At 34.1% G+C, this 13,453-nt stretch overlaps 1 protein-coding gene across 3 annotated transcripts in view; it reads left to right on the forward strand.

The window, feature by feature from the left end:
* Eip78C (Ecdysone-induced protein 78C) overlaps positions 1 to 13,453 on the forward strand; it is a 170,645-nt gene that overhangs the window by 30,089 nt on the left and 127,103 nt on the right. The window lies entirely within an intron of this gene.

Consider the following 13,453-nt stretch of genomic DNA (forward strand, 5'->3'; position numbering starts at 1 on the left):
AATTGTAAAATTTGCAAACACTCTTTAATTTAATTGTCATCTTATAGCGTTTCCATATCTCATTTATTTTTTTATTTAAAAATTTTAAACTGGTGCCAACTCTTATGACACATTTTAGTAAGAGAAATATGTTTTATTGAACTATGTTTCTGAACATAAGTACATACAAAAATGTTGTTACTACCCTACTCAGCTTGTTGTTTTAACGTTTTTATCTTATGAAGTTTGTTTATTTTAAGCAGTTGGCAACTCTTTTAAAAATGACTTGAAAACTCTTTTTGATGATTTATAGTTTGATGATTAATTTGAAATTATTATTTTCTATTATTAATTTTATTCGAAAAAAGTCAGCCTCTTCCGTTGGATACTTACTCATTTTGTGCGGCTCTTTATTTCAAAGCCTTTTGACCTATCAATTTCAAACAGGTGGCAACTCTCATCCAAAATATTTTTAAATAAAGGTTTTGTAATTCTCTTATGTTTGATAGCCATTTTAAGCTCTACCTTTTCTACCTAAAAACAAGATGGCAACCCTCTGCAAAAATATTTTCAACTGTAAGTAGTTTTGTAAGCCTCTTCTGTTTAATACTTATTTTGTAGCTATTACTTATTTTACAGTTTTTTTACCTATAAATTTGAAACAGGTGGCAACAGGTGCTGTTTAATCCTAATTGTTTTAAATCAGACGAGTTTTACAACGAACAATAAAAAAATATTTAAATCGGTTCATTTCAGAAACTCATTTTTTGAAGAGTACTTTCCACTTTTAAAGCAGCATATTTGTAACTAGTCTATAGACTACACTTTGTTAACAGTAATCAAATGGTTTACTGACAACAATTATGCAAAATACAAAGCGTCGTTTGATTTCTCCATATGCCGTAACGTTCTGCTCGTGTGCTTCAGCCAATTTCCAATCAATTTAATCGTATTTAACAACCTTTTTACAAGTAATCGATTGTTGGCGCTTTCTTCTCTTATGTCAATCTTTAATTTGATTTTAAATAATATTGCACACATACGAACATTATGTATGTATGTATGTATATGCTTGTTGGATTTTGCTAAAGCTTTATTTGGCTTACCAATTGCATAACCAGGAAATCACACTTCAATTCCCATAAAAACAGTTCATTCATACAACTACAAACTACACACAGCACACAGTAGCGTATCAAAAAGAAGGTCGTCTAAAAAAATTTGAAAATATTTCTTGCTCCTTCGAAAGCAAAGAATTATTTAGTAAAAGTAGTTATGAAACTAGTGCTAGGTGTATGGTTGTTTAAATGCATTTTAGGGATCAAGAAATAATCAAATAAATTTTATTGAAGTTTTCACGAGAGGGAATCTCGAGAAATATGTATGTAAAGTTTATCTCCTCTTAAAAAGCGGCGTAGTTATGTTATAACCAATTTCGTTCCCCACCATAAATATATTTATTGTCTGACTGAAGTTATATTTTAAATATGTATTGTATATAAAGGAAAACAATATTTTGGCGATACTTGCCAGTGTTGAATTTTTACTAAAAGTCATATTTAGGTATATAAAACGGGTAGGTTACCAATTTAGTACATGAAACATTTCATAGTTTATTACTGTACTGAAAAAAACTATATATTGGTCAGTATAGGTGCAGAGCATGAGTTAAAAAAGTATAGTCAATATTTGCAAGTATAGAAGATCACCAAACATGATAAAGGATTGGAGGCTTTTGACTTCCAGCACTTATTTAGTGCAAGAAACTTTTCTTAACATTCTAAGCAACAAGATGCTATTTAAATTGCTATACATTTATATTTAAGAATATAAGCATTTAAGAATATAAATGATTAAAGCTATGAGATTATGCTTCCTCGAATAAAAAAAGCCTTAAAATTTTACTCTTAAACTCAAACTTTATGAAAGTGCCGTTTTACACAAATTATAACCTTTTCTATCTTCTTTGCACGCCATACGCTTTTCAAGAGGTTTAAATCAAGACTCATTCTAGGTCAGGTCGACAGACTGAAAATCATAGGAGACATTAAGTATTGAATTTTTTCGGACAACGAAAATTAAGTGTTATACCACCGATCTATTATTGCGATTTTTCAACTTTTCTAATTAATTGTAGTACGAGTTTGCTTCAAAATAGGACTTAGTCTCAACGATTACCTCTTATTTGAGATCTTGGGAAAAGTCATGGGGGCCAGACCAGGAGAATACAATAAACCGATTTTAAGCGAAAACCGCATACTATTTTGTCAACGTTTTTATTGGGTTTTCTTGATGAAACACAATTTAAGAGTGGCTATAGATGGTTTTTTCCCGCATAAACATAATCAAAAAAAATATATGTTCTGAATTTAATTAAGATTTCTACCATATTGACCCATATATGCGGTATAAAGTAAACAGGGGTTCGAAAATATTTGTGTTACGTATATAGAGACTAAGGGAAGTGTTGGCCTGCTTTTACCCTTCTTTGGCATAAGTTATAGTGCCATTTCGAAGCTGCGATTTTTTGGACCTATGACCTACCTTGAGGGTACTATTTGTGCAAAGCTTTATTCTGATAACTTTATTGATGTTTGAGTTGTATACTGTAAAGTGAGAGAATCAGACGGAATTCTAAAGTATGTTATATGGGAATTAGGCGTGGTTGTCATCCGATCATTGCAGTGTCTAATAGGAATGTTTGGGTAACCTTACACATCAAATTTGGTTGAAATTGGTCGAGTGATTCCTGAGATATAATAGTTCACCTAAAGGTGGGCGGTGCCACGCCTCCTGTCCAATTTTCACACCAAATCCCAAAAAGTCTTTCTCTACCATCCGGATTGTGAAATTTAATGTTTGTGGCACATTTATTTCGTGAGTTATAGTACTTTTAGTAGTTTTTAACATAACCGTTATATGTGGAGTGGGTGTGGTTATTATCCGATTTTACCTCATTTCACAGAGTTTGAAGAGGTGATAAAATTACTTCTTCGCAGCAAGTTAGGTTTATAAATCTTAAGCGGTTTGGAAGATATGAACATGAAACCATTTTAGACGAATTTTTAGCCCACAGGTGTCCCCAGCTATTGCGATTTCTTGAACCAGTCTCGATTGATTTTAGGTGATACAAACAGCCGTTAGGTGAACAAAACTATTATACTCTGACGCAACGTGTTGCAAGAGTATAAAAAATCACCATCCCTAATACATTAGACACCACTGTATGTTCACTACTTGCAATATTTACAATATCTGCACATTTCTTGCTCCACCCATCGCCCGTTCGCTACGAAATTTAGTCAGGGCAATGACGCCGCGCAATTTATTAGCATTTCAATTTGCGGAAGCTCCAACAGACATTGGAAAAGTGTGGAAAGTGAAATATGGAAAACCAAAGAAAATTACCACGAAATTACTGACAAAGTGCAATGGACAATAACGAATCTGCAATCCTCGGCAAATCGCTTAACGAAATCGACTGAAAGCAAATGGGCGTTTAATTTGAGCATTTTTTGCTAATCAATTGCACTGACAGTGCGACAGCCGCGTAAACACTTCCGCTTCCTTTTGCGGAAAACTTATGAATCGCACCAACACACAAACATACGCATACATATGCACATGTATACGAGTATATAGATGGGTTGGTGCACATGGGCACAGCGTGCAACTTGTTGGCCGTCATGTAGCGTGCTGTGGCAGCAGCAGTTGTTGCACATTTGCAACAATTATACGCATGCATGCTGCAACAGTCGGTGTTGCTTATTTGTTGTTGGTGTCGTATTTCTATTGCTGCTTTTCATTTAGCGTTTGACGTTTAGTTGCTGTTGCAAGCATCAAACAGCGATCCACTAATGAACCCATGTTGAACGACAAACATAATCAGCAGGCAGCATGTTGCATGCTAACTCCTTGAGTCACAAATTAATTTATTTTCATTATACACAGATATACCTATATGGATGTATGTGTGTGATTTTTCTTCTTCTGTTGCTGTTGTGCTGTCGTCACATTTTATGCTTCCTTAAATATTATGTTACTTTTGTTACCTTCCGTGACTTATGTGTGTGCTGCCCAATAGGAATTATAAGAAGCTCTTCGTAAAATGAAGATATTTATAACAAAAATTGTTAATTCGAACTAGATTAAAAATTTTGATAAATTGAATACTTTCACTGATTATTGATCTATAAAGAATTTATTTATACATAATTTCATTTATTTTAAAATCAAATTCTTTGAATTTACTATTTTCAGTAAGAGTCAACTCATTATTTTAATCACATACTGTCGTTAATTCAATAATTTGCTGACAGAAAATTAAATTTTCAACTTATTGCTAATGAAAATTAGTAGTCGAGCGAGGTTGTATTATTACTTCCTCAAATCAGCTTGCTTCTATTAGCAGGTAATCAAATTTGACTAGGACTGGTTCATTTAAACTGCGCCCTCAACAACCGAAATTTTTTTTTCCTAGATTAGACAACTCTTTCTTAGGTTTGTGTGAAGTTTAATTTTCATATGTCAAATAGTGTGTTTTTGGCAGCTGTTTGTTTACGACGCGAAAAGTTTGTCTGGCGATTTTTACCATGAAAAAAAATTTCAACAACGATTTTGCTTGAAATTTTGAATTTCTAAAGGAATCATGGCCACGGAATCGTTGAAAATGTTGCAGAACTGTTTTGAGGGTCTACTTTATCACAAACACATGTGGTTGAGTTTCAGAAGTTATTCAGTGAAGGTCGTGAAGTCATCGAAAACTTGCCTCCAGAGTGTCGTTCATTCACCCCTATTAATGACGTTAACATCAAAAAAGCTAAGGAAACAGTGCTTGAAAAGGATCGTATTGGCATCAAAGAGTTAACAGTGGATATCAACCTCTCTTATAGATCGGCTCAACACATTTTGGTTAGTATTTTGGGTATGAAGCGTATCAGACTTGTAACAAAGACCTAAATCTGTTGCAAAAACGACATTGAGTGGAGGTCGCAAAAGTGATGCTTGACCACGTAACTGAAGATCCTACATTGATCAAACGCATCATTACTAGTGACGAGACGTGAGTTGATAAATATAAAGTTGGAATTGTCCATCAGCTTAGCGATTGACGCTCCAAAAATGAGCCGATACAGACAACCAAAATTCACTGCGCCACTGAAGGCCCAGCCGATGGTTTTAAGAAGTGCATGGAAAATTGAATTAATCGTTGTCAAGCTTGTAACTGCTGGTAAACAATGTAGTCAGCAATGTAGAAGACTAATAAGATATTACTCCTTAGATCTTTCCTTTCGATTAAATTGAGCTCACCTTCATTTTTTTTAAATATTTTTTATCGTATAATTTTTTTTGTCAGATAATTTAGTTATTGTAATTTTTATAATAAGACATATTCTAAATAAAACTGAACATTATACAAAAAATAATAATTAATCGTATACTAACATTAACGTCATCTTAAAAACACTATCTTTCGATGAAAACCATGCTTCATGAAAACAATTTCCGTTTCATATTGAAATTATTGTATGGTAATTGGTCCGCCTATAAACTTAGGTATGTATAGAATGTTTTTCAAATAAAAAAGATCTACTGATTGATATAGGTATATCCACTAATTTCTTGGGAGTTTCGATTTTACAATAGTTCAAAGAAACATTGCTGAAATGGTGACCAGATCATATAAATTTCGTTGTTGGGTAATATTTTACAATTTTTAGATGCTAACTTCTATCTTTTTAATAATCTATCATCGCCTTTAATTTCTGTCCATCTATTTTAATATAGTTACCTCATAGTGTTAATTTTCTTCCACATTAGCTAAGCTAGTTCTATGAACATTTACACTTAAGTAGATAGATAGTATGGGCGTATGTTAGAATGACTATTTGTTAGTAATATCAGTCTCGGTACTGGTGGGTCCAGCAAATTCATCAGCCTTTTAGTTATTGAGCACTTTGCATTTATCAATTAACGGGCTTTCAAGCAATCTTTATAACGAAAAGTATGTTATTTTAATTAGATAAGGCCACCACTTACTAATGATATCCAAAAATCTAATAACTTATTGACTTTTTAACATACTATATAAAATCTAATATCGGTATTTATGCATTATTTTAACAATTTAGCCGATTTATCGTTGATTACTGATAAAATTTCGTCACACATTGGAAATTTTTTTTCAAGACAGCTCAGTTTTAAAATCCGTTTCATCTAATTTCTTCTGAAATAAATGCTTAGAATTCAATTTAACTGAGATATTTGATTACCAAAAATAAGTAGCTTCTCCAATTTTTCCATAAAAAAGTATGTTTGCAAATTTTATTATAAATTTCTGAAAAAAAAATTCCTACAGGGTTAGCAATTCATGCACTTACTTGCTACCCGCCAACGCTCAGTGGTCTCATTTATTGTGTTGCATGTTGAAAATCGTTTAACAACTGCTCGGCTGCAACAGTTAATTGTAATTTGTATATGTGGAAACTGTTAATTACTCTAAATACGCTGCACGTCAACAATTTGTTAGTGTTTTTGTGGCTACAGCGTAAAGTTCCGTTTTCCTTTGCTTGGTTCGAAATGTTGGTCGCAATAATTTCTTTTGGCGCCTAAAATTTAACACATTTGATGTTACTGCATAGAGGAGTTAAATTTGTAAAAAATTATAGACTTTTTATAAATGTTTAAGTTGAAAAAAAAACAAAAAAATTTTGTTATCATGACGTTATCGGATCACGCAGCCGTTTATAGAAGTTTTGTGGTTTGACAGTTTATTGCTTTGGATATTTAGCAATCTTAAATCACGTAAAACTGAAAATATCAAAAATATTTACAAGAAATTAAAACATTTTTGAATTTAAAATTCAATATTTTTTGATTCAATCGAATGTTATGATAAATAGTTGAAGAACAAGAAGTGTCCATAAAACCGACAGAAAAGCGAAATATGCAATCGTGGAAGAGATCAATTATGATCTTAGAACCGAAGAAAGAAACTTGATATATCATAAAAACTTATTCATCTTGACTCTCTAAAATTAAGAAATAATTCGTGGTTGTACGGTTCTTAGGAATAAGTCGATAGTTCAGAAGTAAAGTTCTTCAGAGTGCGATTCAATACATGCAACGTGACTCCTTAAAGAATGGTGCTTTGACTAGATTATACATTCAGACACTCAGCTCTGAAAGACCTAAGTCAATATTACAGATCAATTCTTTAGGTCCTTCATTTCATATATTCCCATATGTTGCTCTCCATCTATCCGATTGTTTGTATATACGCGAACTAGACCCTCAGTTTTTAAGATATATATATCTGATATTTTGCACAAGAAGCTGCACAGTATGAGGAATTATCGATATCGGACCGGTATAAGATATAGCTGAAATACAAACTGATCGACCAAAATCAAGATTTAGATCTTTTTATATATACCCTTTTATATTATAAGAAATACACTTGTGAGGGGTATTATAGCTTAGATGCAACCGAAGTTCACTTTTTATACTCTCGCAACCTGTTGCTACAGAGTATAATAGTTTTGTTCACCTAACGGTTGTTTGTATCACCTAAAGCTAATCGAGTTAGATATAGGGTTATATATATATAAATGATCAGGATGAAGAGACGAGTTGAAATCCGGGTGACTGTCTGTCCGTCCGTCCGTCCGTCCGTCCGTCCGTCCGTGCAAGCTCTAACTTGAGTAGAAATTGAGATATCTTTATGAAACTTGGTAGACATGTTTCTTGGTACCATGAGACGGTTGGTATTGCAGATGGGCGTAATCGGACCACTGCCACGCCCACAAAACGCCATTAATCAAAAACAAATAAATTGCCATAACTAAGCTCCGCAATACGGTACAAGACTGTTATTTGGTACACAGGATCACATTAGAGAGGGGCATCTGCATTTAAATTTTTTTTAAAAAGTGGGCGTGGTCCCGCCTCTAATAGGTTTAATGTACATATCTCCTAAACCGCTAATGCTATAATAACAAAATTCACTGGAAGCAAATGTTTTTAGCACTTCTATTGACGGTGTGAAAATAGTTGAAATCGGGTGGCAACTCCGCCCACTCCCCATATAACGGTACTGTTAAAAACTACTAAAAGCGCGATAAATCAAGCACTAAACACGCCAGAGATATTAAATTTTATCTCTGAGATCGTATAAGATGACTTTATAGGAACCGCGTTCAAAATTAGTCAGTGGGCGTGGCACAGCCCACTTTTAGGTGAAAACCCATATCTTGAGATCTGCTCAACCGATTTCAACCAAATTCGGTGCATAACGTTCTTTTCATGTTTCTATGTCATAGTGCGAAAATGGGCGAAATCGGACTACAACCACGCTTACTTCCCATGTAACACCATTTTCAATTCCATCTGATTCTTTCACTTTCCACTATGCATATCAAGCAACAATGATTATATCGAGGTAAAACTTTGCGTGAATAATACGTTTAAAGTGTGCCACCTTGTGACCAAAAATTGTCTAAATCGAACCAAAACTGTTCAAGCCCCTAAGTACTAAATATGTGGACCCCAGTGCCTATAGTTGACCTTCTACCGAAAATATCAGCCAATCCACAAATAAATCTCAAACGAGTATACCATTTGACTTTGCGAGAGTATAAAATGTTCGGTTACATCCGAACTTAGCCCTTACTTGTTTTCATTTGTTATTTTTTAAATTTTTTGATATTTTTGTAAATGGTATACAGGGCGAAGAAGTTCTATACCGGTATATGAGTATATCCAGATATCTCACAATTTTCTAACTTTCTGTATCTAGCTCTAGCTGTCTTTGCACATTTCCAATTACAAATGAAAGGCAATAATTATACATGCAACACAGTCATATGGCCTGTTGATACTTGACGGTTATTCGAGTACTCACTTCACTTCCTAGTGTGTGCAGCGGCGAAGGCGCAGCTGACGGCTGATGCGTTGCCAACCAACGTCACTGTGTGTTTGCCAGCAACCATTGATATTGTTGGTTTTGTTGTTTTTTGTACTTCGACAGCAACGACTACGACAACGGTTTCTAATGTTTCCATTATGTAGATTAAGCAGAGCAACGTGGCTGCCACAAAAAAGGGCTGCGCCTAACCGCCGCCACAAAGCCACGCTAACGGAGGTGATGGTGTGTGTGTGTATGTGTATATAGTGGCAAAGGCATTGCATTCAAGTGGTGCTGTGTGGCTGCAGCACGTACCACATATATGTATGTATGTATGCATAGTTTGTGGCATGAACTGCGTTCGGTTGAATTGGTGGACGTCGACGATGCATTCGTCGAGATAAGCAACAATGAAAAGGAAATGCAACTGCAACAATTGCTTGCAACATGAATGTAGCTACTTGCCACATACTTAGCATTGTGTGGCAGCACTTTGGTATGCTGTTATTGCTCGCTTTACTGCCTGTCAGCCGACGTTAGCACACATAATCATACATACATATGTACATGTGGCGGGTTGTAGGTGTGGCTTTTCTACTGTTCCTTCATTTGCTTGCAACCCACTCGACATTCACCACAGTTCATTTGCCTCTTGCCACACGAGTTGCAGTTATTTTGCTGCACATAAGTTTCGCTTTTCGCTATCCTTATGGTATTCGCTATGCTGCTGCTGCATGGTGTTGTTGTTGTTGTTGCTTGGCGGCGTACATATGTATTTACAGCTGTTGTTGTTTTTGTTGGGGCGCAGCCGAAGTGTGTCTTTCATTTGAAATTCAAATTTTTCGGCAGTTACTCGTGCCCACCACTGCCATTTTGATTGTTGTTAGTGTGGCATTAGACGGAAGTCGCCGTGGGCCGAACACGAGAGCAGCATTGATTTAGGCAGCGTACAGTGGTTCGTTTGCACTGAAAATTTGCACAAATATGGAAAATGAGAATAATGTGGTAGCAAAGAATAATGTTTGTATAAATTATTTTCGAATATATTTTAGATATTTTATCCCTACAATCCCAATTTTTTCAAGATGTATATTATGTATAACGCACTGGTCAGCATGACTTTAGATTCACAGTGTTGGTGAGCATAACAGAAACACTTATTTTATTTAAAATTTTCGTTTTTTTTTCTTGAAATCATGGCTATGAAATCGTTGAAAATAATGCAAAAGAGGTTTCGGGATTTTTTTTTTTATCATTAACACGAGTATCACCTCTGTTAATGATGGTAACAGCGAATAAGTTAAAGAAGCAATGCTTGAAAGTCGTCGTTTTGGGGATAGAAGAGATAGCAGAGTATCTCATTTTGGTTAATGTTTTGGGTATGAAGCGTGAATCTTTTGTAAAAACGACGAATAGAGCTCGCAAATTAAGACACTACAATCATCAAACATATCATTACTGGTCACGAGACATGGCTTGATGAATTTGATGTCGAAACTTTCCTACAAGCTGGAGAATGGCGCTCCAAAAATGAGCCGAAACCGAAAAACCAAAATTCGCTGAAGGCACCGAAGGACATCCTAGCCGAGGCTTATAACAAGTGTATGGAAATTTGATTTCAGAAGGAGGCTAAGTTGAAGACGATAATAAAACTAATTTTTATTCTACAAAAATTCTGTCACCCTCCAATGTGATCCTTAACCACCGTGCAATGTTAGTAATATTTGAAAGGGCAGCAGACCGTTAACTTTTTCATTATTTTATTTTTATTTTTTTTAAGCCGTTCCTCCGGGGCAGTTGTGAGTTTTTGGTTACTCGATCAGCACGATGTCCATTTCCATAGCCGAAAAGTGATTTTGGTTTATTGTTTTTTCTATTTTTACTTTTGCCTTTTTTTTGTGTGGGTGAGTGTTTTTTCTCTGGTGATTTTGAAAGCAACTTTTTTCCCTTTCACAAACCTGTCTACAGTTACCAGTGTTGCCTTTTACTTCTATTACATTTTTACCTTTTGTGTGGAAGTGCATAAATATGTACGTGTGCCTATGTGAATTTCGTTGCGAAATTTTGTGATTTGCGATTTTCCACTTTCCGAGTTCAATGGACGATTGTGTACAACTCACTTGGGGCATGCCACATGCATGCCGTTCGGCATATGCAATACTTGAACATGGCATGCGTGGGAGTAAAAGTTACGTGTTCCGCGTATGAGATTGCTAGGTACTAATGTGTGATGGACTGTATGACGAATTGAAAATATTATGCAAAGGGAAATCCAGAGACGTGTCTTTTGACAACAACTCGTACAAATTCAAATACAGGAAGTTATGATTATTATTATAATAGTAAGCATATGTAAGTACTAAGAAAATATAATAAACTATTCTATTATAAAATGAACAATTTATTCGGAGATTATAGCGTTGCTTTGGCAAATAATCTGTGCCAAATTTTCTGTGTACTTATATATTGTCAAATAAAAAGGTTTTCCGTTCAAGAACTTGATTTTGATATGCCACGTAGATTATTTACGTCTCGGACTTTTTCTTCTAGGTGTTCAGGGTATAATTACAAAATATAATTAGAATAAAATTTAAAAATTTCTCGCTATAGTTTTTTTTTCTCAAAATTTTTCATTCCATTTGGAAGTCTTGAATGAAACTATTTTGTATGAAATTTCAATATTTCTATGAAAATAGAAAGTAAGGAAACAATTTCTCAAACTTTTCGAAATCCAAAAATTAGTCAGTATGAAGTTGAAGTAACAAATGATTACTGAGTGGTTTGATTGATTTCCGCGAGCTTCGTTTAAGTGCATGTGTAGGCCGCCTAATCAGATTATATCACCTTTAAAAATATACCTTCTCTCGCTGCATACTTATGTGTCTTACAATCTCAGATCAGATATGTATAATCAAGCAAAGAATCATTGTATTTCATTAGAGATCACTTTTGCTGGGAATGCAATCGAGTACAACAACAATAAACAGCTATGCAAAAGCACTACTACGTAACCCAGCTCAACGGTCATTCAATCGATTTCGTGTTAACGAAGCTGTCTCACTTACATACTTACACACATTTGTGCTACTATAAAAATTTTCCCAGGCTCAATTACGAGCTGGAAAAATTGCACAGAATTACAGTTGTATGAGCATTAACAAACATATTATATATGCCTACTGGTCATGGATCCATATTTTCATACATATAACAGGAGAGTTCATCATACCCTGTAGGCAGGGTTGCAAATAATGCATTAAAAAAGTTATTTAAATAACAATTAAATAAAAATGTTTTTTTCTTTTTTGTAATCCCCAATATGGAAGTAAAACAAAAAAAAAATATAGTCCCGCATACCGGACTGAAAAATAAAAAATAAAAATTTTAATCTCTCAAGCATATAATTAAAAAAAAGGATTTGTTTTAGAATTAACATTTTTTTTGCGTTCATTGAAATCAAAAAATAATATCTTCAATTTTTAATCCCAATCATCTTGGACTAAAAAATTAAAATTTAATTTTTAATCACAACATTGGGATTAAAAATTAGAAACTTAATTAAAAATTATTAATAAAAACTTAATTTTTATTTAAGAAATTCGCAAATCCTGCCCGTAGAACATATCACCAATTATTGATACACTAAACCATGGATAATGGTGAATCGAACAAAGAACTGGTATAATTTAAATAGACTATATAATAGAAAAATTTTTTGACAAAAGAGCAATTTCGATCAGGCGAATAGACGGGAAACGGCTTTTAGGGCTAATTTTTAATCGATCAGCGATAAAGTATTTTTGTCCAAGTACGGACTCTTAAGATTTCCTCATGATGTTTCCCTCAAAGCTCTGAAGAGTGTTCGAGAGGCAGTTGGCTTAAATATTTTTTTTCTTCAACACAACAGAAAATGGTTGAAATGAAACAAAAAACACAAATCGAACTCGCTTGACCAAATTTCATGCAAAAATTCAGTTTTGCTCGAAATATTTTTGACAGCCCCGAGGATGTTTATAAGTTTTTACAATAATCAGTCAATCAGTAGAAATGCAATTAAAATTTATTTCGAAGTTTGCAATGTAATCGGCATGATTGGACTTTGCTTACGACTTTTCATTGTAATAAGAGCATTCACAAGGACAAACGGAGCAGCATAACCGGATTGAAATAATTTATGAATATTCGGTAACATTCTCCGTAAGCGGTTTCAAAACGTTAATCTCAAAAGAAGAATCCATATAATTAAATACTATATAGCCTTTTTCAGAGGTTTGCTATAAATACCATTCGTATACCTTCATAGTTTTCAGAATGCCTGTTGAAGAAGTGTAATTTATACTAGTTCCACACTAGGGGAAAGCAATACCGAACTGAATTATTGCTATTAGTTTAGATTTGAGCGCTCTAAATTTGCCAGTGAGCTTCATGAAAATTGAAGATAAATTAGTTATTGAGTAGTTCCTGAGTATTTACACAAAATATATCAAAATTAAATCAGTACAGAGCTAGTGCTTTTGGTTTTCCCTAAAGGGTATTGTATATACTTGCATTTGCGAAAGAATCTGCGCC

The sequence above is a fragment of the Bactrocera oleae genome, chromosome 6, assembly GCF_042242935.1.
Source record: "Bactrocera oleae isolate idBacOlea1 chromosome 6, idBacOlea1, whole genome shotgun sequence".
Classification (NCBI taxonomy): domain Eukaryota; kingdom Metazoa; phylum Arthropoda; class Insecta; order Diptera; family Tephritidae; genus Bactrocera; species Bactrocera oleae.